Source organism: Sceloporus occidentalis, unplaced genomic scaffold, assembly GCF_023333645.1.
Source record: "Sceloporus occidentalis isolate IW3139 unplaced genomic scaffold, rSceOcc1.0.p SCAF_189, whole genome shotgun sequence".
Classification (NCBI taxonomy): Eukaryota; Metazoa; Chordata; class Lepidosauria; order Squamata; family Phrynosomatidae; genus Sceloporus; species Sceloporus occidentalis.
Window position 1 is genome coordinate 254025 of NW_028317169.1, and position 16997 is coordinate 271021.

Sequence of the window (16997 nt, forward strand, 5' to 3'; positions counted from 1 at the left end):
ATGTAAGAATGAGGCTAGTTGAAGTAAAACCAGAAGCCCCATATCCCTTTACCCAGCTGCTTTCCCACTTACTTGCATGCTTACAGGCTCCCTGTCTAGTGTCCTGGGCAGTTTGAAGGGGGGCAGTGAAATCAGTCCCCCTCTACAGATTGGGTTTCTTAGTTCCCCTATGTGGTATGATCCCTGGCTGGGTTCAGTCTACTTGCATTAACACTCACGCTAACACCATACACTAACACTCAGTACACTCATTCTCTCTTCCCCTCTCCTTGACACTCTTAACACCATACACACACACTCGTGCCAGTTCATGCATAACGTGCGTCAGGTGACCCCAGTGAACGCCTCAGTTACCAGGGTAACCCAGGAAACCGGATAGGTGGGAGCACAGGCCCACGCTGTTTTGCCCTATACAAAGAACTGCCCTGGCGAGTGCATTGTATACATACAGTATACTCAGGGTTGGCACAACACCCATTTTATCGAGACATTTACCTCCCCTTGCCCACACATACAGAGCCCATACATACACTGCATTGCAAACCTGTCAATACCGGTCCTTGTGAAAACCTTGACTTGTCATTATTTAAAGACACACTAAATTAAGACATAGGGATTCAATCAGTGATATCAACCATATCATATTAGTAGCAAAAACACCATTTGGAAGTAGGGTTGCCACTCAACCGGTATTTTACCGGCACAGACGGTAATCAGTGCTTTGAAGCTGGCTCCGGGATAACTTAAATACTGTGGCATCCCTATTTGAGAGTCTTACATGTAATCACAGCAGTGAAGAATAGGAAATAGTCAGTTCCAGACTGTGTGACCCTAAGAATCTGCCCCTTCACCCTGAGATTTAGTGGGCTTGAGTTGTTTCAGCACTGACCATGAATACAGAATCCTGGGGTGAAACAACGTATATTTTGCAATATATTTTACCTTGTAATCAGAAGCCAAGAAACCAAACTAGAGCTTTATTTAGCAGTTTCACATATATATAATAATATATAATGATATGGTATAATAATATGTGATTGTGTAAAAGGCCTGGACTGGCATCTCCCATGTACCTTTATTGCTGCCTGTGTGGCACACCGGAAAAGGGTGAGGTCTGCCAGCCAGAATAATTATTTCCTTCTTTACCATATCGCTGGTGTTTTACATAGTGATTCATCTTGTGAGTGACAACTAATTTTTTTTTCGTAATCTAAAATGCCCTCCAATGTTTTGTCCGAATCGAAAGGGCAGGAAAAAAAATTTGTTGTCTGAAAACAATGGGACCAAAAAGGAAAAACAAAATGCCAAAGTTTTCTAATTGGTATCACTAATATACATACCTGGGAACTCTCCGTGTTTGACCCGAAGATTGCCAGGTGAGCGCTGCTCCTCCGGTTCTCCGGGTCAAGACCCGAATCCTCCGGGTCACCCCCGCCCATTTTTTTCTTGAAATGGGGGTGTTTCCCCCTGCTGTCCCACGCCCACCGACATCAGCGGGACCGCCTACATACGTTAGCGGGACCGCCCACATACGTTAGCGGGACCGCCCACATACGTTAGCGGGGCCGCCCACATACGTTAGCGGGACCGCCCGCTGACATCAGTGTGCAGTCCTGGCCGCGTCCCGCAAGGGAGGGCTCCGGGTAGCCAGAGCCGAGAAGTTCCCAGGTATGCTAATTGTCAGGACTCGGGTGATCAGGTCGGGTAGGAGCCCATACGCAGGGGATACTTGGGGTTCAGTATGTAACCCACGGTGCATGATTATGCAAACAAAGACACCACAAACAGAAATCCAGGTAATGCAGTGTATTTCATGTATATAACAGGGCCAGCAAATAAGGGTAATATAGTCTAAGCAAGTAACCGGACGTATGGCAAAATAAAATACAGGTAATAAGTCTTTTGGCAGGGAGCCCGCTTGGAAGGGCGCAACAGACAGAGAGCCCGCTTGGAAGGGCGCAACAGACAGAGAGCCCGCTTGGAAGGGCACGAAAGGCACACAGCCCGCTTGGAAGGGCACGACAGACAGAGAGCCCGCTTGGAAGGGCACGACAGACAGAGAGCCCGCTTGGAAGGGCACGAAAGGCACACAGCCCGCTTGGAAGGGTACGAAAGGCACACAGCCCGCTTGGAAGGGTACGAAAGGCACACAGCCCGCTTGGAAGGGTACGAAAGGCACACAGCCCGCTTGGAAGGGTACGAAAGGCACACAGCCCGCTTGGAAGGGTACGAAAGGCACACAGCCCGCTTGGAAGGACACAAAGCAGGGAGTCCACTTGGAAGGACACAATAGCAGGGAGTCCACTTGGAAGGACACAATAGCAGGGAGTCCACTTGGAAGGACACAATAGCAGGGAGTCCACTTGGAAGGACACAATAGCAGGGAGTCCACTTGGAAGGACACAATAGCAGGGACCCAGGAACAGTACAGGTGCAGAGCCACAGCAGGAAGGTCCATAGACTTCAATACAAAGGCCCTGACTAAAGGGCAGGGCAGGTTCATAAAGGCAGGGTAATCCAGGTAATAAGGCCCAGCTGGATGTAGACTAGTGCTCAACCCAGGTAACAAGGCACACCTGAGTTCTGAGTGCTCCAGAGGGTGGAGGGTGGCCACTAGTGGTTGCAGATGTAAACACCACAGGTATTAAAAAAGCCATGGTTCAGGCAGCGAAATATTGGTTCCTGACAGTACCCCCTCCCCAAGGAGCGGTCACTGAACGCGAACAGACTGAACAAAATCTGTACACCTTTAATAAACTGAGCAGAAGGGTGTACTTAACGTGATTTCTTCTTCTTCTTCTTCTTCTTTTTCGGTAAAGCTTGTTCACAGATCTCCAGGTCTTCCTTTCTGATTATATTGCCATTAGAGGTAATAACACAATCAAAGGAAAGGTTATCTGTGGTGCAATCGTAGGTCAAATTAGGACTGGATGCTGAAGAAGTTGATGAGAAGGTATGATTCAGTGCTTTCTCTTTCCATGTACCAGGGGTCACATAGCTGCCCTGTACCCAGGGCACTACTGGGAGCAGGGGGGTAGTACCAGAACTGCACTGGGTCAAAACGGGAGAAGCAGGCTTGGTATGGGAAGCACTGATGGAAGGCCCCTTCTTCCTCAGAGATGGAATAGGGTCATGTATCTTTGCTATCAGTCCAGAGGTGATACTAGGGGCTATGGTAGTCTCTGGTGTATCACACTTTGCTGAGGTAGCAGTGATAGGAGTTGCAATCACAGCTGAACAGAAAGCAATAGGAAGTTCATCCATATGGGAGCAACCCACACTGCCACAGACTGTAGGATCACAGACGCTGCATTCCATCACAGAACAATCATCAGGCTTCAGCTGGACATCCACCGGAGTTTGAGAAGCACCAGGAATCACCAGGGTTGGTATATACTCCATGGGTTCACTATCCTGGGGAATAAAGCTACTTCCCCTTTTAGCAGAGCTCTGTGGTTGTGACGTAGACTGCTCAATCGGTACAGAGGGTTTAGGAGGTTTCAGAGGACATTGGGTGATCCAGTGTCCCTTTTTGCCACAGTAAAAGCAAGATTCCTCATCACGCCTTTGTTGTAATTCGGTTGTGGTAAGGGGTTCACGTTTCCTAGATTTCCTAGGAGATTCCTTTTTAACACTGGTAACAGGCTTGTTGGATTTCTCAGGTGATGTAGCAGGTGTAGGTGAATGGTCTTTATGAGAGTGATTGGAGTTGGAGTCCCAGATTTGCATTAATGATTTGCACAGTTCAAGCAAGCATTCTCCTATCATTTTGATGACTGAAAGTAACCCCGCTGACTCCTTGTAATGGCCTTTGTATTCTGTCAGGACTCGGGTGATCAGGTCGGGTAGGAGCCCATACGCAGGGGATACTTGGGGTTCAGTATGTAACCCACGGTGCATGATTATGCAAACAAAGACACCACAAACAGAAATCCAGGTAATGCAGTGTATTTCATGTATATAACAGGGCCAGCAAATAAGGGTAATATAGTCTAAGCAAGTAACCGGACGTATGGCAAAATAAAATACAGGTAATAAGTCTTTTGGCAGGGAGCCCGCTTGGAAGGGCGCAACAGACAGAGAGCCCGCTTGGAAGGGCGCAACAGACAGAGAGCCCGCTTGGAAGGGCACGAAAGGCACACAGCCCGCTTGGAAGGGCACGACAGACAGAGAGCCCGCTTGGAAGGGCACGACAGACAGAGAGCCCGCTTGGAAGGGCACGAAAGGCACACAGCCCGCTTGGAAGGGTACGAAAGGCACACAGCCCGCTTGGAAGGGTACGAAAGGCACACAGCCCGCTTGGAAGGGTACGAAAGGCACACAGCCCGCTTGGAAGGGTACGAAAGGCACACAGCCCGCTTGGAAGGGTACGAAAGGCACACAGCCCGCTTGGAAGGGTACGAAAGGCACACAGCCCGCTTGGAAGGGTACGAAAGGCACACAGCCCGCTTGGAAGGGTACGAAAGGCACACAGCCCGCTTGGAAGGACACAAAGCAGGGAGTCCACTTGGAAGGACACAATAGCAGGGAGTCCACTTGGAAGGACACAATAGCAGGGAGTCCACTTGGAAGGACACAATAGCAGGGAGTCCACTTGGAAGGACACAATAGCAGGGAGTCCACTTGGAAGGACACAATAGCAGGGAGTCCACTTGGAAGGACACAATAGCAGGGACCCAGGAACAGTACAGGTGCAGAGCCACAGCAGGAAGGTCCATAGACTTCAATACAAAGGCCCTGACTAAAGGGCAGGGCAGGTTCATAAAGGCAGGGTAATCCAGGTAATAAGGCCCAGCTGGATGTAGACTAGTGCTCAACCCAGGTAACAAGGCACACCTGAGTTCTGAGTGCTCCAGAGGGTGGAGGGTGGCCACTAGTGGTTGCAGATGTAAACACCACAGGTATTAAAAAAGCCATGGTTCAGGCAGCGAAATATTGGTTCCTGACACTAATATATCCAAGAATTTTAAAACTAAAGAAAGAAAGTACAGACAGCTTTTTAATGAAAACATGACTGGTTTGCCCTGTAACATTAACATTTTCTGTCGTTTCGTGGTTTATTATTAAACTATACAAATAGTACCGATTTCTTCCTAAGGCTTTACTTTCACTTACTGTTTTGGTTACATGACAGCTATTGAGTTGATAGACTTGCTGCTAGAAGGCAAACGTCATTCTAAAGTGTCAGAGTTGTTTTACATATCAGATGGCAGGATGTTTTCACATGAATTCGTCCTCAAACAATAAAGAGTTGTTAAGCGCTGGGGCAATATTTCACATGAATGAAGTGGTGCAGACTGCAGATGGAATTTGCCTATCACTGTCTGATACATGCTGGTCGACACAAATAGCAAATGATGCAACGGCTGGTCACGAGCTGTTCTGAAACATTTACTCATTTTGAACTGGCAGCTATAAGCATAACTGGGTATTACGGTATTAAAAAGTACCAATAAAGCCCTGCTTAAACCTATATTTGGTAGTGTATTATGGTGTGGCACTAGGTATGTTAATAAGTCATAATAATGGAAAAATATATTACTTTCTTTAACAGCAGGTTAGGTACAAAATCGCAAGGCAGAAAGTAGTCAAACAGGCCAGGAGTCAAAACAGATTCGCCAGATACGTAGACCAGGATCACACTAGGGTGCCTCAGTATAGCAGTTCCTGGTTGCACAGGCGGCAGAAGACGGCTGTTCGCTATGTGGGGTGCACAGAGACCTCGCTCTGGATAGCTGCTATTTGGCTGCTGGTAGCAGGTCTCTGTTGCATGACATCAGCCACAAAGTGGTAGACCATGCACATTTAGAGCAGGGCTGCTCTATAAGCCCTCTATAAGCAACATCAACACAAGCATTGTGCATTGAGAACTTTATGAAATGGGTATCCATGACCAAGCAGCTGCACAAGCCAAAGATCACCATGCACAATGCCAAGGCTCGGCTGGAGTGTTGTAAAGCAAAATCACCACTGCACTCTGGAGCAGTGGAAACACTACAGAGTTCCAAACTTCCTCTGGAAGCGATATATTTACACACACTGTGTGTTGGGAGCTTCATGAAATGGGTTTCCATGGCTGAGGAGCTGCATGCAAGCAGAAGATCACCATTCAATGTTAAGCGTCAACTGGAGTGGTGTAAAGCACATCACCACTGGACTCTAGAGCAGTGCAAATGTGCTTTCTGGAATGATGAATCACGCGTAACTAGCTGGAAGTCTGATGTACAAATCTGTGTTTGGTGAATGCCAGGAGAACACTACCTACCGAAAAAGTATGGTGCCTACTGGAAAGTTTGGTGGAAGAGGGATAATGATATGGGGCTGTTTTCATGGTTTGGGCTAGGCCCCATAGTTCCAGTGAAGGCTAATGTTAATGCTAGATTATACATACAGATACATTTTAAACTGTGGTACCAGTTTGGGGAAGACCCTTTCCTGTTCCAGCATGACTGTCCCCCTGTGCAAAACAAAGTCTATGGTTTGAAGAGTTTGGTGTTGGGAAACTTAAGTACCCCACAGAGGGCCCCTGGACTATAATCTACCTCTTATAATTGTTGGTGGTGTTTACCATTCACACCATGCAAGGGTTCTTAAGTGAACTGGGATCCTACTAATTATTTACCCTATAGGCTTTTTAAAATGAGCACTTAAATTCTACAGTTCAATCATCAAAGTGATCATATTCTAATATCTATTAATTGTCAGGCCGCCGAATGACAACTGTCTAAGTGACAACAAAATAAAGACGCAAAACAAATATCCCGGTAGACATGAGCTAGCTATTAATATAGTGTATATATTAAGTTCCAACATATCTGTCGCTAAGCTAAAATGTTTCTATGTATTTAAATAGCTGTGCATTATAAGAATGTTTCTGTATTAGGACCCGGGAATAATCAGTCAGCACTATGCTATAATAAAGCAGTATTATCTTACTCGTGCAATGTTCGATTGTCCTGCATGCGTTTCTTTTTGTGGAGGTTTTAACTTAGAGTATGCTGTTTTTCAACACACCAACCTTTTAAAATGAAGGTTCTCTGTGATGCTGCCACTCTTTACAAGAGTGGAAAGTTCACCACCATTGACCCATGCAGCCCTAGCAATAAGAAACATTAAAGTGCTTTGTACATACCTTGATATGCATTTAGCTAAAGGGGAATAAAAACCTACCTTTAAGAGAAGCTGCAGGTCCAGAGTGGTAGGGCATTATCCTTGATTCTGCACATTACCCCCTATGCTTTTGCAAGTTGAAAAATATTAATTTAAAGGGAACACTCAACTGTCACATGCATAAAACCAGTCTAATCGGGGAATGTTGCTCAACATAAGTCAGGGATTTTTTATCAGTGCGGCTGACTTGAGAAATTTGCAAACGTTCTCTCAATAGTTCTCTATTTTTAGCATTACTAATACCAAATTGTGGGCAACATATACAGTATCCTTGAAAACATATATCCTTGAAAACACAATATAGAGATTATGTGGGTACACTAAACATTAAAAATTCTGAATGAGCAGGATCCTTCTGATGGGCTGTTAAATGGGACACTACAGCCATCATATGCACTTTAAAGTAACCAACAGTTGCATAGTCATTTTTTTGTTGTCTGTTTTACAAATGTATGGGGGGATTCTGAAGAATCCCCCCAAACACATTTGACCCATTCCACACCCATCAGCGATATGCCATGTATAAAATGGAAAATGGAAACTGGCAACTGATCAAAAGTGTATTAAAATATCTAAAAGGTCATGGGTGATGGTAACGTGATTTTCTTTATAAACCATTTTCACAAACTAGTAGATTAATCAATGTGCATGTGCTTTATCTACAGGCTAAATAAACTTTAGCATACTTTGAGCCTGACTAAGATGTGGGTAATTGCACATGTTTAACATGTCACCAATTATATTACATACCTAGGATGCAGGGGTGGCTGTATGTTTTCAGGACCCTAGGCAAAAAGGTTTAAAGGCCACTTCTCTTGAATAACATGGACCAAATGTTATAAATTGAATCCTGGGATATTGTTTGTTTAATTATTAATTATTTCTATGGCATCATTATATTCAGCAACAGGATAATGGCTAAACAGGATGTAACAAGCATTACATCATACAACAGTCTGGAGTTTACAGACAAAAAGTTTATAGTTTATAATTTAAAAGATGGTGAAATAAATAACAAGACATACAGTATGTACAAATTGATTTAAGAGTAAGAGAGTCCATTTGTCCCCTCCTTCACTGTGCCTTATCCCTCTTTTCTGCACCATGTAGTTCAGTAGTAGTTCAGTAGTTGCACCATGTAGTTCAGGTACAGATCAAATAGACACAAGGAAACACAGCATTCCACATAAACCCAACCTTGCAGGCATAGATCTACTGAACAATTACCTGCAAATTTAGCATTGGAGGTATAGATCAAATAAATAATCCATGTAAAGCCTAAATTTCAGGCATAGTTTACAGGTTGCACACCCCAAAGGCCAACCCTGGCATCTATACTGCACACATAGGACTTTCCCTGCACCCAGATTGCACACATAGGACTTGCCCTGCATCCAGATTACATCAACTTGACTTGCCCAGCACAGAGATTGCATCCAAAGGGCTTTCCCGGCACCCAGATTCCATCCACATATTTGTATGTTTGTATGCAAGTATGTCTAAGGGCAATCAAACACTTTAAACACAAACATACTTCATTATCTCTCCCCTTTCTTGTTACCTCTGCCCTTTCTGTAAATCTCTCCCCTTCCCCTAATTATTTCTCTTTATCTCTCCCCTTTCTCTTTATCTCTCTTTTTATAATCTATTATATTAACCTATTATATTTCCCTTTTCTTTATACAGCTATACTTTCACTTTATCTATCCCTTCTATTTCATCCCCCTTCTCATTATTTCTCTTTCTTCTTTATCTCTTTTTTTCTACCTCTCCCCTTTCTTTTTATCTTTGTTCGATTTATCTCCTCGCCCTTTCTCTTTATCTCTTCTCCTCTGTCACTCTTACCTTTCTATTGAATGCTCCCCTTTTTTTCTCTCTATCTTTCCCCCCTATTCCTACCCTTTCTCCATCTCTCATTTTCTTCCTACTTCTACCCTTTCTTTTTATCACCCCCTCTTTTCTTTGACCTCCTTCTCATTATCTTTCCTGTTCTTTCTCTTTACTTCATCATTTCCCCTATCCTACCCTCGCTGTTTAAATCCCCTCCTCTTTCTCTTTATCACTCTTCCCCTTTTCTTTATCTCTCCCTTTTCTCCTTACATTTCCTTTTTTATCACTCCCCTTTCTCTTCATCTAATCTTTCCTCTTTTTATTTATCTCTCCCTTTTTCTCCTTATCTCTCCCCTTTGTCATTATCTCCCCAATTCTCATTACCTTTTCTATTTTCTTTATCTCCCCTTTCCAATTTCTCTTTACCTCTCTTGCTTCTCTATCTCCCCCCCTTTTAATCACTATCTCTCTACTTTCGCTGTGTCCCCATCTCTCATCGTTCTTATTATCTACCCCTATATCTTTCTCTTGACCTCTCTATTTTTTTACTATCTATTCCAAACTATCAATCTCGCTATCTCTTAGCTTTCTGAAGTCTTGTAGTGGGAGTATGTGCAGCGTCATCATATTCCGGTGTTCAACATCAATAGCCGTCACGCACTGAAAGGGAGCAGTGAAACAGAGGTATGTGTCACTGTTTAGCTGGACTATTAAGGAAGGTCGTCCCCGCAGAAGTTCTTCTGCCCAAACTACCGCTACTGAGAGGGGAATTCCCGGCAGCAGCAGTCCAGGACTTAGACGATCCCAACAGTGGACAACCTCCCACCAGCTGGAGATAGGTTCTGAGCGGCAGCAGCCGCGGCAAGGCACAGCACGAGAGAGGAGCACAATGCGGGTAGTCAGCAGAGCCAGGGGTCGGATACACGGAGCAGGATAGTCAGACGAGCCAAGGGTCTGATACACGGAGCGGATAGTCGGACGAGCCAGGGGTCGGATACACGGAGCGGATAGTCGGACGAGCCAGGGGTCTGATACATGGAGCAGGATAGTCGGACGAGCCAGGGGTCTGATACACGGAGCGGATAGTCGGACGAGCCAGGGGTCTGATACACGGAGCAGGATAGTCGGACGAGCCAGGGGTCTGATACACGGAGCAGGATAGTCAGACGAGCCAGGGGTCAAAACCAGAGATCTCAAGCAAAGGTACCGAATCGTGGAGCAAGGGAGAGTCAGGCAAGCCGAAGGTCAAAAACAGGAAACAAGATGCACGAGCTAGATACACAAACTGAAGACCACAACAGGGTGCTTGTGAAAGGCACAGCCGGCTTTTAAAACTGGCGCCATTCCACAAGCCCCTCCCGGACCAGAACCAAAACCACGCCCCCCAGCCGTCCATCATTCCTCCTGCAACGTGCAGCGTGCCCGGGAGGCGGACCGACGACCGGAGGACGGGTAAGTACACAGGCTCCGGGAACTACTGTTCCCGGGGCCGAATCCTCCCAATACCTCGGGCGGAGGGTCGTCCACTGTCCGGGGAGATGTTTTCCCGGGACCTGTGGACAACCCTTCGCCCGCTACTAGTGCCGCGAGCGGAGGACCGCCCGCCGTCCCGAACGGCTGGCGTACGGGAAACGCTGCCAGAACTCCTCCCGGCGGCGTCCGGAGCCGGGATGGAGACACTCCCGGCGGCGTCCGGAGCCGGGACAGTGACAGTATGTATGAACAGACCTCACGCTCTCCTTATTTTAGGTCAATTGGCTCTGCTCCTCCAGCGGGGGTAATCTGGTCCACCTCTTACGGGGGTGACAGGGTGGTGGATACTTGTGTCTGACTGCTTTCCTGCCCCTGCAGAGAAAGCTCTGGTGAGGGGAGATATTTCTCTCCCAGCCAGTTCCAGAGGAGGCACCAGGGAAGGGCTGGCAACCATCTGCACTTCTACCCCTGGAAGGCGGCCCCTGGGGTGTTGTGCTCTGTCGCACAGGTCGCACACCCATAAGGCTAGCCCTGTATGAGTGAGACCAGATATGCTGAATTACACTAATCAAGAGACATCATATAATGAGTATATAGATAAGAGCTCTAGTTGCATTATGTGTTAGGAAGCATCAAAAACATTGTTCTAAGATGTAGGCAACATGTTTTGGAAAGAGATTGGATGCGATGGGTGAATGAGAGGTCAAAGACATCATCGCTGCACCACTGACATTGAGGGAGACTATAAAGGGAAAATTATCGTTGCACGGAAGACATGAAGATTTTAAAAAGACAGATTTAAGAATCCTGCAGACATCCAATTAGAGATGAGACAATCAGTGACATCCTCAAAGAAGAAATGGTTTTTAGAGCTGAACCTTGGGTTATGTCAATTGAGAGTGTAAGCACAGAATATTAGTTACTGGAAATGGAGGGCCCAAAAATGCAATCAGAGAACCAGGAAGGAATAGCATCACAGACACCAAGATTGTGAATTGTTTGAAGAAGATGAGGGTTGTCCACAGTGTCAAAAGGGGAAGAAGAATTTATCAGTGGGTAAATCATTGGCCACTTTAGTAAGAGTGATCTCAATAGAATGTCGAGAAAGGGATCCAGATTGAAGATGGTCAAGTAAAGAGTTTGAATGAATAAAGTTAGTCAGTTGGATATACAAGCTATTCAAGAAGTTTGGAGGCAAGTGAAAGAAGAGAGATGGGGTGGTAGTTTGATAGTGTCATAAATCAACTCACCCTCTCCCCGGTTCCAGCGTCGGCAGGTCTCGGCGTCGGGTTTCCTCTCAGCCTCTGCTCGCTGACACAGACACGAGCAGAGGCTGCGTGCAGGCACGCCCCCTCCACTGCCGGCAGAGAGCAGCAGGGAGGAGGACGCGGTCCCAGGTTGCTATGGAGACGCGTCCACTCCCTGCTACTGCTGATAGACGCCGGCAACGTAGGAGTTGTGTACGCGTTGCCATGGCAACGCGTCTCTTAGTATGACGTCATTTTGGCGCCAAATTCAAATTATAAAAGCCCCTTCCACTGAGAGATCATTGCTCAAGTATCAAGCTATTACTGCCTCTGTACCTAAGCGGTCCTGATTGATCCTACTAGTGTACCAGATCCTTCCTTCTGATTTTTGACCTACGTTCCTTGCTGCCTGCCTCGACCATTGCGTGTGACCTGACCTTGTTTTTGGATTATCGTTTCTGTACCTCGCCACGGACTTTGTGGTTGCCATCTGCTATTAGGAACCATCTACCTTTTCGGCTCACGGGTCAGCCGTGATAGATAGCCTGGTAACATATTTTTTTTAAGAGTTATAATGGCATGCTTTAAGATAGACAGGAAGGATCCAGTAAAAAGTGATTTAAGATGTTTGGATAGGGACAATAGTGGAAGAGAGAGAGACTGTGTAAGATAAAAAGGGATAGGATCAAGGGGACAAGTAAATGAACAGGAGAGAAAAAAGAAGAGCATTAAAAAATTCCTATGTAGTTATTGGAGAGAACTGGCTTAGGGTAAAGGAAGAAGGAGTGTTGAGATGTGTGTGTGTAAAGGCAGGGGTGTGTGGTGAGGGCAGTGTATAAATGTGTATGTATTGACAGGCGTATGTTAGTATGTGTAGATATATATGTATATATGTGTGTGTGTGTAAGGGCAGTGTATGTATGTATATGTCTGTATAACAACCAGCCAATAACCGGTAAGGTACATCGCTTGCCGTGATTGGCTGGTTGTTGTACGCTGGGTAGAGGGGTAGTCTTATACGGCGAGTATAGTCCAAACTCTATATTTGAACTGGAAAAGTTGGGGGTCGTCTTATACGCCCAGTCGTCTTATACGCCGGAATATACGGTATATACAGTATATGTGTGTTTGTGAGCTTGTGTGTGTGTATGGACAGGTGTGTGTAAGAGCGGAACCTTGAGCACATTTCTATTATGTTAACACTTCAGAGCTGCAGCATGGTTCCCCATGTAATTTTTTTTCCAGCTTTGGAGGACAATGATACACAGATAGCCAGACTTCACACAGTTCCATTCCACATCTCAGACCTTCTTTAGAATAAGTGTATTTGTGTGCTTGTAAGCTGGTGTGTGTATGTATGTGCATATGTGTGTGTAATGGCAATGTATGTGTATATGCGTGTTAATGGCAGTGTATGTGCATATGGGTGTTAATGGGCAGATGTGTGTAAGGGCAGTGTATGTGTATATGTGTGTTAATGGGTAGGTGTGTGTAAGGGCAGTGTGTATGGTCAGGTCTGTGTAAGAGCAATGCAGGTATATGTGTGTTTGTAAGCTGGTGTGTGTATCTGTATATGCAGATGTGTGTTTCTTGTAATTAAAGTTGTTGTGCTAAAGATATTAAAGTCAAACAGTGACACCATAACTTGATTTCTGAGTGCAATTTAGACAGGTCCAAAACTGTCCAGACACGTTATGTGTTACTGTAACATTGATGAGTTATAACATCAATACTGCTCTGGAGTCATCTGGCTAATGGATATATACAGGAAAGGTTCTTAACAAGTCAAACTATACATTCTGCCATATCTGTGAAAAATAAGGAACTAAATAGCATGTTGTATTACACAGGTTACATTTTTCTTGATGCTTTGTTACTGGAGTTGTTAAGTACTTGACGATAGCGTTTCAAATCTACAAGATCAGCATGTTAAAATAGGGATCAAAATAGCCTTGGCACACTGTGATAGGTAAAAGTAACAATTTATATTATGAATATCTTATCTATGGCCACGCTGAATGGGTTGACTGTAAAATGAAAATGTAAGAATTCCTCTAGGGGGAGCTTTATACACAAAAAAAATTATACTTTAGCATCGGGAGAAATCATTAAAAGTATTGAAATGCACTTAAATCAGAGATCTTCCTGTCTCGTGACAGTTGTGGTGCTATTAGTGTTAAGCTATACCTTACTCCCCAGGGTAATTTGAAAACATATTTTGCTTTTAACCCTAGTGCTACTGTATTATCTAAAGACTCCTAAGGTGGGAGATAAAAAAAAACTATTTTACCTCAATGAGAGAAACCCCTTTGTTCCCCTTATATTCCATGTGAGTGCACTTCTTACAACTCATCGCAGACATGGGTGTAGTGACAATAATAATTCTTTGAAATAAGTAACCCTATCATTATGAAGTACACCCTAGGACATGATAGGACCAGGTACTTTTTATACCATCCATAATTTTAAGGGTTCTCTTGATATTGATTACTGTAGCAGAGAACCTAAAACAGTCTATAAATCAATGAACTGCAGATCACAAATCATAATAGTAGGGGGATAATATTATATACTGTTCTTATGACTTAAAAGTAGGATGTTCGAGATGGATTTGTTGGTGTAATATATGTGTGTATATATACACACATATATTATTTGTTTTATATAGGGCCATCATATTCCTGTACAATGGATAAACATGACATAACAAGTAGTAAATAACATAACAATTCGGCTTACAGAAAAAAGAGGTAAGGAGGGCCCTGTTGATTGAGCTTACAATCTACTACTCTCTTCTACTAAATATCTTTTTAGTGCTTAGCATTGTTGTAAAAAGCCACGCTAATTAGCTGCAGACATTGCCTATATAATTATATGTGTATTACAATGCTCAAAAAACATTATATATGGTTAAAGTTTAATTTGGATTCTTATGGAGGTTCACAACAGAACATCTAATACTTCTGAAATAAAACACACATTGAATTTCTTCATTCATGATGTTTTATTGTTGACCTTGGTTGTAGGTTAAAGTTATGGTATATCTCATGCATTGTTCATAATAGGATATCTCTAGTCTTTAAACTTACTCAGATTTAGCTGTGAGTTGGAGTATCCTTCATGTTTCTGTTTAGCCATTGTGAGACAGGCTGGACCAGGATCAAGGAATTGTATTTCAACAAGAGTCAGCTAGAGGCCAAAACGTTGACTGCCTCTGTTATGGGGTCTTCAGTTGTCCACATATGTAAGAGCCTCTAATCTTTTCACATTTGTCTTATTTACAGTGGTATTTGACCTGCATCTCTTATACGTTATACCCTTATACAAAACAACAGAGTGCTTGGATTATAGATACTGGTTACACCTGCTTTGCTACGACGGCTTTGGTCTGTGACCATGACCCACCCCATTTTCTGTGGAACTTAATCTGGAATTATTGACCTGCAGCCATCCAGTGGTTTTCCGGTCTGTTCCAATAAAAAGGTTCTGTTCTTTTCATCCTCCTGGCATATACAGTAGTTTATGTACCTTAAAATATCACAAGCTGTAATAAACTTGTGCTAGCTTCGGCCAAGATGCACCCTAGGATAATGCAGTTAATTGATATTCAAGAGCATTTGACTTAACTTTAAAATAAATATTGGCAACAATTCTCTAACAACTCTATGGCTATATCCAACCGAACAAGCCACAGTGACTCATTTTGCAGAGCTGGGTCCCTCTGTAGTGAGAGAAAGATATGTCAACCATGAAGGTGTTTCCCCTGGCTGTGGCACAAATTTCACATTTAACACTTTATTATTATGGGCAGCAAATCTGGGTGAGAGAGGGGAGAGGTAATTTATCAAGGTTCCACTCTGCTTTTAAGCCAATAAAAAATTGCCTTGTCTTGCACCTAATTTTTATTTTATTTTCTCATTTCATTTTTCACAATGGAAACATAAAATATTTCCACGGACAAATCAAATGGTATTTATGCCTAAATCCATGAAATTATTCATGCCTCTGAACCTTAAAAATGGAACAAAAGGTGAGGGTGGCGATCATTTCCTATTATAACTCAAATTATTTAAACATACATCTTAGGTGTTTTAAATATCGTGTGCTCAAACAAATGCTTTTTTATCACATCATTCTCCATATGTGCCAATATTTTTTTTTCTCTACTTCTCTAGGAAAAAAACCCCTTCTACGCTCTTTTCTGGTATCCTGATATTCTTAAATCGGGTAGCCCAGCAAAAGCATAGCCAACATAAGACCTCCTGTAAATTGCCTTAGTACTCATGTAGGCTTTTAAAATAAGCTTCCAAAATAAACCCTTAAAGAAAAACCCTGTTCTAAGAAGAGTATTGGTGCATTGTCTAATCAAGTGCATCCTTAGTCATATAAAATATCTAATATATTGGATATGAGTTGGCTGTGTTCAAAAATGACACAAAAGGTGAATAAAAAGGACTAATTGGGAGGTTCCTGAGAGTCAGGACCAAATAACTAGATTTTGCTAATGCACCTAGGCAACACAACTGGACAATAGAAGATGCAATGCGAGGGAGGTGATCACAAGCTGGGTAACCCAGACTAGGTACATGCATAGGGCACTGCTGTCTAATTTGTAAGCACCCCTCTAGCACAGGACATCAGGTATGGAGAGAAAATGTGGTGTACAGGATGCACTACAAGGCAACCTCAAGTAACCAAAAACAGATCAAATTTCTATTATGTTTATAAACCTTGTCAACTTTAATGAGGAAGAAAATGTACTATTTTTATCATATGTTCTAATGTTTAGATGTTTTTCATTAGATGTACTTCATGCTTCATATTGCTGCTAAATATCTATTTGGGTACATATATATCTATATCTCTGGTGCAAAACTTGTAATGGGGGTTCTGGGGAGAGAAAAACTGCAGTTTGTCTGTAGCACCAAGACACCTTAAGAAGACCACAAACTCAAGCACAGTACCTAAAGCACTGTATGACCACTAAATGTCAGATGGTCAACCATAGCAGCTAAAACGTAATGTGTTATTTCTGCTAATTCTATTTCAGTGTTCCACTGCTTCCATTCACAATGCTGATTTTACCAGTTCCCCATTCGGATGTAAGTTAATTCTCATTCTTCTTGGGCCCATGGGCACATCGCTTATAATTCCACCCTATGTCTGGCTTCCTAGTAATATTGCTGCACTAAACACCTTGCAATCCATGGGCCTCCTTATATACCGTATTTGCTCGATTATAAGACGAGGTTTTTTTCAGAGCAAATGCTCTGAAAA